Here is a 12300-nt window from a genome sequence, read left to right on the forward strand (position 1 = left end):
ATGTTAGATTATATGTTTTCACATTTAGAAATTATATTTCATCCAGTTAAAACTCATTTTCAGAAATCTTTAATTTGACAGGACTCCTTTGTACTACATTTGATACCAGGTTCATCTTCTAGCCCTCATTCATTTTGTGACTAAATGATTTGCTAACAGTCATTTTGTGCACTTGGGTTTAGCCTCTCAACGTGGCCTGAAGCATTGGGCGCCCTTCGGTTGGCAAACTCGGCTGGTGGGTCCTCTTTTTAAGAAGTGGTACTGGAGGGTTTGTCCTCTGCCTTCTCAGGAACATCTACACCAGAGTCCATGCATTAGTCCAACGTCAGATTTAAAAGGTACAATGACGTTTTCATCCTCCTCTCACAGATATTTTACTTTGCATTGGAGTTTGACTAAGCAGACAGTGTTTTGAGAACTCAGAGAAGGCATTCGGTCATGTCCCCCGGGGTATCCACTGGGGTTCTTTTGGGCGTATGGGGTATCTGCAGCTGCAGATGCACCAGCTGAGTCATCCTGACGCCACTCCACAGCTGAAGGCTGGTCTGGTCCATGGTCTCATGATCTCGTCTCTGCATTGTGCTAACAATGTAGTTTTGTTGGCTTTCTCTAGTGATGACCTCCAGCTCACACTGGTGTGATTTGCAGCTGAGGGGGAAGCAGCAGGGGTGATAATTATCACCACCCAGTCTGAGGCCATGGTTCTCAGTCTGGAAAGAGAGTAAATTTTTAAAAATACTTGAAGGTCTGGATCATGTAGGGTCTCTGGACACACACAGCAGTCTACCCAGAATGCACTTTTTGAAGTTTCCCTCAGTGAATTATCATAAAACACCTCAAACATCCAGGGTACCAAGCTTGTTTCTGTTCCTCTATGTCACAAACATTAAAATGGTACTTTTTCTTTCAAACTATATTGATCCTGTGACACCCCCGCTCAAAGATGCTTAAACTGGTTTTCCATCCTTCCATTTTCTTCTGCTTATCACATTCAGGGCCAACAATTAAAAACTGCCTCCAACTCTGAAAATATTGATAGATAACATTTTGTAAGTCTTCATGAAATACCCTAAAGCTGATTCTGAGGCGTTTAGATGGGAGGTGCTGATTGACTCCTGCAACATTGAAGTAATTTGCAGTTAATAACAGCTAGAAAATACTCATGAATAAACATTATTTATTATATTTAAGCAACATCCCATCGCTCTTTTTAAATTAATTACTAGGTTTCCTGCTTTCAGGTGCAGTTTTGCCAGCAAACCAGCAGGTGTCAGTAAACCTCCATCAATAATGCTGCCGTCACCAGTTTCATATTCATATAAGAAGAGGCAACAAAAGTGATGTCAGAATAAAAGAAGAACTTTCTGTCACATCTAGTGTAGCAGCGGCAGGACTAAATCTGAATAGTTTTATGTTTTCCAGCTTGTGATTTAACTCATGGAGAGCAATGAGGTTATATTTTATTTTAACCTACAACAATAAAGTGTGTTCATGATATAAAAATAATGAGAAAGTAAAGTATTTGCCTCTGAACTGCCGTATTAATCATGATTTGATAACTAAAATATGACTGATCACATTCTAAATAAGCAGCCACCAGTTTTTATTACGCAGCAAACTCCCTAATTTTGGACTTTTTCTCCTTAACGATGTCGGGATGTGAGACTGCCAATCAGCAGCCTAACGAGCAGCATGAGGCAGGGCTTATGGGCCCTGATGGATGCCTCTCGTCTCTGCTGCGTTGACAGAAAGCAGAAAATGATGATTTACTAGGTGAGCTTTTATTCACGCCGTGTTCCCAGATGAATAAAGATCAAATTAGAGGTTTATGAGCACCACTGTCTATCCTGACATTTATATGAGCTCTGGGCTCGGCTCGCTGTGATTTATGTTTACAGAGGCGCAGGAGGGAGGAAAATAAATAAAGAAACAAATGAAGTAGCCTGAAATCATATTCTAATGGTCTGTCAGCAGCAGCAGAGAGTAATGATGGGAGAGGAGGATGAGAGGAGAGGAACGTTTACTTAGTCCACCCAGAAAGGCCTCACACAGTCAGCACCATTTTTTTCTTACCTCTGTAGCGCCCCCTGGAGTTCGGACACTAGTATCCACCGCTTATAAACTACAAATGAATAATTTAGACCTTTATATAAGTTTTAAAACAGAAAAAGTACCCTGAACACAGAAAATGCTAATAAAATTTAAAAGATTTCATTTATTATATATTCATGCCAATTAACGCAACTAGTAAATCATATATTAAATCAATTTCAATTTGTGAAAAAAGAAATTAATAAATATGTCATTGTAGGACCAGAAGCAATTTATGTTACAAGTATTAATGGCAAAATTTAAATCTGTAAAATGTAAAAAATCTGTCATATATTAATATGCAAGCAGCTATTCCCAATGAACTGGCTGCTTTGCACAGATGCAGACACCTGACTGCTAACCACGTGATGCTAACATGGACAGCCATGGATGAAGGATGAAGTAAATAAGGCCTAGAGACAGGTCTACAACCATCTGACGACCAACAAGCGGGACTTTGACTGTTCCCCAGCCAGTTGCTGGCAGTCACCAGGAAAATAATTGTTAAAACCTCAGTCACACGAGCCAAGAGTTTGGTTAGCAAACCCCATTTTTCTCTAGTCATCATCCTGTTGCTAGGGAAGAACAAGTATTTCCTGACCAGTTGGCAAAATGCTCCTTGTGAACACTGTGTTCACTGGCTTATTGGTGCAGTCGTAGTTTGAATGGAAGTGACAGGCGTGGCCATAAACAACGGCCGGCTCCACTTTGAGTTCTAATTAAACTGAAAAGTGCAACACAAACAATAAACTGAGAGCATTTCCCTTTAAAGCAAAAGCTGGCACAGCATTTGAAAGCAAACCTACTTTCTCAGGCTGTGCTACCACTGAAGTAGTAGTAAGTGTGTGCAGACAAACTAAAGGTAACCATGGCAACCTGAAAACAACCAAAGCAAAAGCTAGGAGGTTTTTGGTGCAGCACCTTTTTTCCAACTGATTTCACCCAGCAAGAACCAGCAACCTGCCAACCATTCAGGGAACACTGATTTTCTCCTACCAGCTGATATTTGCCCAACACTGCACACACATCTCAACCTATGTGAGAAAGCTCAGTATACCCTGAAAAGTTCAAATTTAAAATTATGTAAGAACTTTTTTTGTGCTAGCAAACCTACTGATCAAGGAGAAAACGAATTAAAAAAAATACCGGATGGTGATATTTAATATCCCAGCCTAGTTAAACAGAAAAAAATGTGAATATTACAGATAATTACACTGCACTTGGTTAATTTTACTCTTAATATCTTGTTGAATACACATTAAAACTGCAAAAACCAAACATTTAACAAATTATGTTCTTAAATAAAGTGTATTCAGTTTTCTTGTATTCTGAAATTTTTGTATAACTGAAAAGTGCAACACAAAGAGTGCTCTGAGCACTGATTCTTTGTTGTACTTTCATCACTGATTTCTTGGTTATCTACTTCAGGCACACTGCTGAAAGTACAGATTGACACACTGGGTGATGCCCCTCTGCAGGGTTCTGGAAGCTGACCAATCAGAACAAAGTGGACAGGGGGAGGATTGGGGGGCCTTAAAGAGAGAGAGGCCAAAATTAAAAGATATGTGATGGTTTCCCAGTCAGTGAAGCACAGTTACTCTAGTAAAGTCCCAGAGTAAAAATACAGTACTTATAGTGAGCAGAAAAGGTTCACTTAGAAGGGAAATTAAAGCTTAAAGATGTTACGAATCTTAATCAGGCGTTATCAGAGAATATATCACAAACTAAACCAACAGTAATATAAAAAGAGCATTGTATTTTATGTTGTGGATACTCTCTAATTCAGCCTGACATATTAGGTATCTCTGGAAATCTGGGGACTGAGCCTGAAGCGTAATATTCCTATCTGTAAATCCAAACGTGAAGCTAAATCACCTTCTTTTACACCACGGAGATGGAGAAGCTGGAGCCACTTGGTGGCAGCGAAGCACCACGATTCAACTGTGGGAGGAAGGCGAGGTTATAAAAATGCATTTGTCATAAAAGGTGGTGAAAGAGGAGGAGGAGGAGAGGCTGGGAGAGCATCCATAATGTATGTGATCAGTCAGAGCGAAACACTGGAGGAAGATGCATATTTACAGGGGTTATGATACTAATGATGACACAGATGCTGATGCCCACATGAGAGAATGCTTCCTGTCCGTCACTCAGACAGGGAAAAAAAACAAAACGTGGTGGCTGAAAGTCTCCATTTAAACCAGTCGCTCTCACCGAGTCCCAAAATCTGACGGTGCAGTAACACTAGAAGAGGAAACAGTCACGACAGCACACAGGTGAGATTACTTCACCTGCTGTACATACATGACTGTGGGGTTGTTTACAAGTTCTAAAAGGATTAAACAGATTAAACAGACTTTATAAGTGAGGTGCAGAAAGACTCACAAATCCGTTTATCAACACCACCTTTCATCTCAATAATTTCATATAAGTGGATATTAATTCAATTACATAATCATCCAGTTAAACTGTCAGTGTTTAGGTCAGTTTGTTTACACCAATTTGGTTATTTTATATGTGTTTAAGCTTAAACGTATTATATTTTCTGTTACTTTGAGCTTTTAGCAAGTTTTCTGTTACTGGTAATTAGTTATTCTATATTATTTTTAGCTCTATAACCATTTATCCACCATTGTTTTGACAGTTTATTTATGACTTTAGGTTCAGTAGCTCATCTTCTTTTAGCTGGTACTATCTTTTACACAATTTAAAAGATCATTACTGTTTAGCTATAGTTTTAGATTTCTATTAAACCTTTACTCTCATAACATTAAATGATGTGCTCTTGCTCATCCTTATTGGGCTTAAAACTTTTCTTTGTACTAAAGCATGCAGTTAGGGCTGGAACAGGTGACCGTGAATCCTCCCTTAGTTATGCTGCAATAGGTGTAGGCTGCTGGGCGATTCCCCTGATGCACCGAGTATTTCTTCTTCACTCACGATTGACCTCTCTGCACTGAATCATACTTTTTATTAACCTCTTTCTCTCTTCCACAGCATTTCTTTATCCTGTCTTCCTTCTCTCACCTGAACGAGTCGCAGCAGATGGCCCCGCCCCTCCCTGAACCTGGTTCTGCTGGAGGTTTTTTCCTGTTAAAAGGGAGGTTTTCCTTCCCACTGTCTCCAAAGTGCTTGCTCATAGGGGGTCATATGATTGTTGGGTTTTTCTCTGTATGTATTATTGTAGGGTCTACCTTACAATATAAAGCTCCTTGAGGCGACTGTTGTTGTGATTTGGTGCTGAATAAAACAAACTGAAATTAATTAATAGCCCATTACTTTTAGTTAACAGTCTTAACTGTTTACTGTAACTGCTTATAGCCACTAGTGTCATTTGGACAAGTGTCTCATTTTAGTATACTAATTAATCACTTATTTTTCATCCTCCTTTTCGAAGGTCTTAACTATAATCTTCGTATTAATCCATACTTTAAGCTTCCTTTGTTTTTAATAGTTTTTCACTTAATATTTTTATGTGAATTTCAACAAACAGCTCATTACATTAACACATTTTTTTCTTTTGCAGTTTATATTTTTATATTTTATTGTTAAATTTAGCCCATCCATCAACTCCTTCACTTCAGCCATTGGAGGGCCCTGAGGGGCAGCATCATACCCTGTGACCTGCTTTAACAGGTGACAGCCAGGTCACAATATTGTTTACTCAGCTTGTCCGTGTTTGTCACTGTTACAAAATATAAAATATTCATGTGAATACAGTGAGCAGAATACAAGCAATAAGAGTCCACCATTAGCTTAGAAAAAGCAAATGTACACGTGAACTCCATGATGCCATTCGTCTGACAACAGGGAGAATTACACGATTATTAATCTCTGAAAATATTTAGATGTCAGAAACATTCATAGACTGTCTAGAGCATAGGTGTCAAACTCTGGCCCGCGGGCCAAATTTGGCCCGCAGCCTAATTACATTTGGCCCGCGAAGCCATACCAAATTACTATTAGAACTGGCCTACTGGTATTAAACAGCTAATATATATATTGTTTAGTATTAAGCTTTGCTTGTTCCATATTCAGTTTTCCAGCAAAACTTATTTGAGTCCATAAGAAAAGATTCATTCCTATATCTGGAGGAAGATTTTTTTTTTAATAACTATTAATGTTAGCCCGCGACTTTGTTCCAGTTTTGAATTTTGGCCCACTGTGTATTTGAGTTTGATACCCCTGGTCTAGAGTCACGTCAACATGTACAATATTTCTGTAAATCTTAGGAATTTTTCATTGTTTAGTCAAAAATCATTTGGATTATTTTGAACTTGAGCACATGCTATGCTGGATGGAAACAAACTGAACCATCAGCATGTGTGAGTGTGACCTGCTGCAGAGGAAAAAACAGCACAGAAAGCCAAAGGGGGACTCGGTTTATATGCAACATCCAGACTAGTTTGGATAACTTGTGACTGCTGGATCAAACATGTTTCTACTAGCGCTTTTCTACTCTATTTGAACACTCAAAGCACTTTAAACAACTTGTTCATTCACCCAATCACACCCATTCACCAAACCACTTTTCTACATTTTCAGTGCTACCTAGCTAACATTCATATTCACACTCCAATGAATGCATCAGAGAGCAACCTGGGGTTAGTATCTTGCCCAGGGACATTTGGCATGCATACTGGAGCAGACTGCGATCGAACCAGCAACCTTCCAGTTACCTGAGCTACAGCCACCCCATGACTTGTGATTGCTAACATTTTGAGGGTTAGATCACCACCTGCTGCTTTGTGTGCTGGCTTGAGATCATTTGTTGTATTTTCATGTGGATCGAGATGTTTTTCAAAATGAATGAACTTGGAATTATGTACATGTGGACATAGTTCAAGGTTCATCACCAAATCATTTGCCCACATCATTGAATTTGGGCTTTTCTGTTATTATTTCCACCCCTGTTCAGATTGACACGCTGGTCTAATCCATTACCTTTAATCAACAGTCATTTCCAATCATTAGTCTCCTGCTTTCAGTTTATCCATGACTTACAGGTAATAATTTAAATGTTTGATTTTTTTCCTTTAACTAAAATTATTTTTTGTTGTTTTATACATTTACACTCACTTTAAGCCCCCTGCAAACTCCAATACACCAACAGTTATTTTAAGATTTTATATTCTACAGCAAAACAATTTTGATTTGCAAAATTTTTCTAGCAAATCTTGGGAATCAGGCAGCAAAACAAATATTTAAATTCACAAACAACAAAGATTACTTAAAATATTTCCAAGATATATTGTGTTTTGCATAGATTTAGGGGCTGGGGGTTCTTGTTAGTGCACTTCTTATCAGTAAGAAATTAGACTGAACAGGGTTGAACTATTAAACTGTACAGAGGTGAAAATCAATAGCCAATGAATCAATCTGGCAATTGACAGAATATTAATTAGCTAATTAAAGAGCCAAGAAGATGTGAGAAGGTGAAGTCAAGTCTGCAAAGTGTGAGTGTTTTCTGGTGGCAGCACATTTGTCTAAAAGTGGAAAAGTATCATTTGTTAATTCTTAAAGTCATTACCCACGACTTTAATAATAAAGGCAGGAGTCAGCATTATACAGATTGCTTAGTAAAAATTAATCAAAGCGTTGTACCTCGGTATCTGAAATGAATCTGTGACATCATTTCCACTCGTCGTGCATTAAAATAAAATTAATTATTAACTGTGCTGAGTCAAAGTTGGCGAAAACACGATACAGGACAATCTGTTGCTCAACACTAAAGCAATTTGTGCTCGTCTGGAAAGTCAAACCTACCTCCACAACCGGCTGAATGTGTCACAACATGATATCACTTCCACTTGATCTGTGATAAAAAGAAATATGGACTCAAAGCAGCTTAATGAAGGTATCCTCCACTGACCCCGATTCCCTTCACATATTCCCTGACTGAACTTTCTGGGGTTTGTGGATCTTATGCACATTTAAAGTGCGTTTATATAAAGTGAAGCGAAAAACTCAGAAATGTGTTGTGTCAGTTAAAAGGTCTGAAAAAGGACGACACACCATCACTAATTGCTAATTATTGCACTCACTTGTTTCCTTAATTCACAAACGTGTGTCCATTAACTACGCAATTTATTATCTCAAATGAATAATGAATAAATTGTGCCCTTACTTTGTCTGTTGGTAGAGATTCAGCTCAATTTTATGAAGTACAAAATATAATCCAAGTATTAATGAAGGGGAAGGAAGCAATCCGGTCTCACCAAAGAAAGGGTTAGGAAGAGATTGAGCTGATAGCAAAGGAAGTAGAGATTAATTACACATCCCAGGTGTAATGAAGACCACAATACTGAGAAAAAGCAGATAAAAACAGGTATACGGTTATTGAGGCACTAATGGGCCAATGTGCTTGATTTTGCCAGGTAATTATCATCAAATCCTCCAAATGAATGAGAGCTTTTGTCCATGCTCTTTTAAATGACGGAGAGTTGTCTAATCAGGTAATCTTTCATAGTTGTGTGGGAATGGAAAATACCTCCCAACTAACAACATTCGAAGCTTTGGGCTTTAAGCCACATTTTTTAACACTGAGAAATGACCAACTAAACATGGATCTTTTTCTGTGCAAAACCAAGTGTTGCTATTTGTGACACAACTTGTAGCTTGCACCTTTATATTGACCTTTTTTGTATTACTGTCTATTGGCAAAGAAATGACTTCTTTTGGAAAAGCCAATCCATCCATCCATCCACCCTGACCTCCTCCCTCTGTGGATTTTCTCTAATGATGCCAGACTTCTTGCAGGACTTTGATATAAACAGATGGGATTAACAACACTGCTTACTTACCCAAATGTGGCCCATATTTGCAGTTTAGTTTGGGGCCACATCTGGCCTACACATTTGCCAATTCAAGTATGCCTGATGACCTTTGGGCCACATTTGGCCTTGACTCGGCTGCCTCAACACAGCCACATCAGATCTGGGCCATGCCAGATTCACCTTATGACTTCTGGGTCATGTCTGGCCCACACGGCATTAGCCATAACATAATTCAGGCCCACATCATGAATGCCAGTGCTGTAACTGAGGCTCAAGTGCCATAAGTCACCTAAATGTGTCTGCTGTACGGTTTGTGTGGTTTGAAATATCTTACTGGTCTATTTGTCTGACAACCTCCAAAGACAGAAGGATTTTACTGAAAAAAAAAATGTCAAGCTGCTTATCTGCTTTCTAATTCACCTCTAAATCCTGAATATTACAGACACAAAGCAGGTGACTCCTAAATACAGCCAGACTACTGGGCTGTGAAAAAGCTGGGCAGCGATATATGTTTAACATAAAGAGTGGCTTTTACGGACCTGCTTCTATTTTTTTCACTTTTCATATCTTCATACCTTCTCATACCATCGACCACCCTCAGGAAAGAATAACTACCCTAATGGCAGAGGGAGGCTGTGGACTCAGTTTGAGGCATCACACTGAGCCTTCGGAGAGAGATGGACGTCTGTGCATCAGTCTCTGTGGAGATACTGTACTCTTAATACTCAGCCTTATTAGACCGGACACTGCTCATAATTCTCCGTCTCACACCGATGTTTAATTCATGCTCTCTCAGGCTGACACACTCAGCTTCATTTCAGCTCCAACAAAGAGCAGCTGCTAATGGTCTTTTCAGAGAGGAGGATTAAAATAAAACACACCGCTGGACGGCACGAGGATGGAGGACAAACGGCAGGAAGAAACTACGCTGTCAGAAATGTATTAACTATATATAAAGCTTGACATTTTAGCCAAGGAGGTCTATATCAGAGATAATGGACTGAAAACACGGCTCTGCTAATTAGTCTGCTGGTACTTTTATATTTATCCTTTCTACCACAGGGTCCATTGTTAATTCGGTTAATAGCAAGCCAATTAAAAGTGAGAAGTTCTGCACTGCATGTTGTCTGATTTGTTTCTGCTCATACTGACACTAATATTTGTGTGGCCTTATACATCAGAGAATCTGTTGGGTTGATGAAAGACATTTATTATAACTGTGGCATACAAACTCTGATAAGCAATTCAGGAAAGTCACAATATCCTATTTTAGCTTGATTAAATCAGCTCAAGTTTGCAATGAAAATGCAAACTGACTACGTATTAAAAGAAAAACGAAACACCACTCTCCAGTTTTTTATCAGCGCTGATCATGCTTGTCACCATCGGCATCCTGGACACCAAATGTTGGAACGCTTCAAAAAAGATTTACTCGGGTTAAGTGAGATGTCAGTGTGGATCTTAAGGCTCGGATCAGGAATAATCCACTCAGGAAAAAATATAAAAAGGGGGCAGTTAGGGTCAGGGTTCGGGGTTAGTATGTGATTGTGGTTAGGGTTACAGGACTAGCGTTTGGTTTGTGATGTGATGATGTGTCCACGTTACAGAACAATGTGATTGGTCACTTGCAGTGTTGAACCTAGGCCAATATTAGGTTTGAAGATGCAGGGACAACACCAACACAAGATATCAGATTGTGCACCAGGCAGAAGAGAAAAGACCAATGAGGCTCACTACAGAGGGCATACTGACTGAACAACATGTGCTTGTATGACTAACTCAAGGACCAGGCGGCCCATTTAAAAACTCATGGGAACACACAAAAGCATGAGTTTAAGATTAACGAGAACCACGACAAATCCAATAAATGATCCGCACAGACCAGCAATACCATAATTCCAACAATTTGAAGTTTTCACATGACGACATTTCCTTGAAGGGCTGCCCAACCTGGAGGGCAAAACATGACCGTCCTCTGCTACCTGACAGATGTTTTTAGAAGGTGTGTTAGGCAATGTGCAGGTAAGTTGCTAAACTATATGGACTAACAACTACCTGGTCAATCTGTCACCCTTGGGTTAAACTGACAGCTAACAGCGTTCCAGTATGTTCGTCCAGGGTTTTGTGCTCTGCTGCTTTGTGTTAATCACATTACTGAAAACTATGAATGGAAGACAGGCTCCAAATCAAGACCAAGACTCCATGAATAATGACATTCGTCAAAAACATAGCCATGAAATTTGTATTCTGTGTCTCCTCTTTCACCTCTGTAGGAATTAAAGAATAAAAGGAGAAAAGATGAATTTCAGAGCTTTGAGGAGCTGGATGTGTGATTCTGATTTCTTTCATCCAGAATCAGCGAGCCAGAAGAATACTAAAGAGGAAGCACAGAGCTGCAGACAGGCTGAACCAGACTACACGTACAACAAAAACTACTGAACAAGCACAAAACATCTGCCACTTGTTTTCTCATGTTTTTACTTTTGAATTACATGTAAAAGAAAGTTGATTAATTAACTAAATTCTGGATAAACTCAGCAGTCAAAAATTCCCAGCAACTTATAAACTGCATGTATGGAAAACTATAATGAAATTCTTGGAAAGAAATGAAAAATGTGCATTATCTGCTTGTCACACTTCAAGAGCTACAAGTATAGACACGGATGTAGCTTCTGAATTGAAAAAATTAAGATAATGAAAAGTGCCTTAAACCTGCATTCTGTCTGAAGGCCACCAGCAAAAAGACTTCTGGTCCTATAGCAGTCTATGGGAAAACGGCTTTCTAATGTGACCTCTGTAAACATATCCCTGCTGAGATTATGGGCTCAGTCACTCATTTTGGGTCATATTGAATAAAAAAAAGATGTTTATTTTGTAAATCTTGAATAAAGATGTATCAAAATAGGATTATCTGTCGTATGAAATCGCATGATCATTGGTTAACGATCTGTCAATCACAATAAATTAGCTAATGAGCCTTCCTCGTTTGACAATGGGAGAAATGCTCAGAGATTAAGTACAGGACGGGAGAATCCCGAATTTCAGTGCACCTCCTGAAAATCTCCCGGAGTCACCATCCTCTCGAATTTCTCCCGATTTTCCAACAAAATTGAAAAACCATATCCCAGATTGGCCCAACCAATTGCAGTTTCCAACAATGGCAACTATTACTGCAGCTACTTAGTTTTAATATTACACTTATTACTCTTTCTGGGTCGCAAAATAAACTTTTGACATACTTTCAGGCGAGAATATAGCTGTGTAAACTTCAAATATCTGAGCCGACGAAAGCAAACTCCCGGCACATTGTTTTCAAACCCCCGCGGTCTTTCGCTACTCAGGTTAAACATCATATATAAGTAACTTAAATAACTTAAAAATGTTATTGTTTGGCTTTTTTCAGTGTTTTATTTGTTTGTGAGTAAATCGGTTTGGC

Source organism: Maylandia zebra, linkage group LG2, assembly GCF_041146795.1.
Source record: "Maylandia zebra isolate NMK-2024a linkage group LG2, Mzebra_GT3a, whole genome shotgun sequence".
NCBI lineage: Eukaryota > Metazoa > Chordata > Actinopteri > Cichliformes > Cichlidae > Maylandia > Maylandia zebra.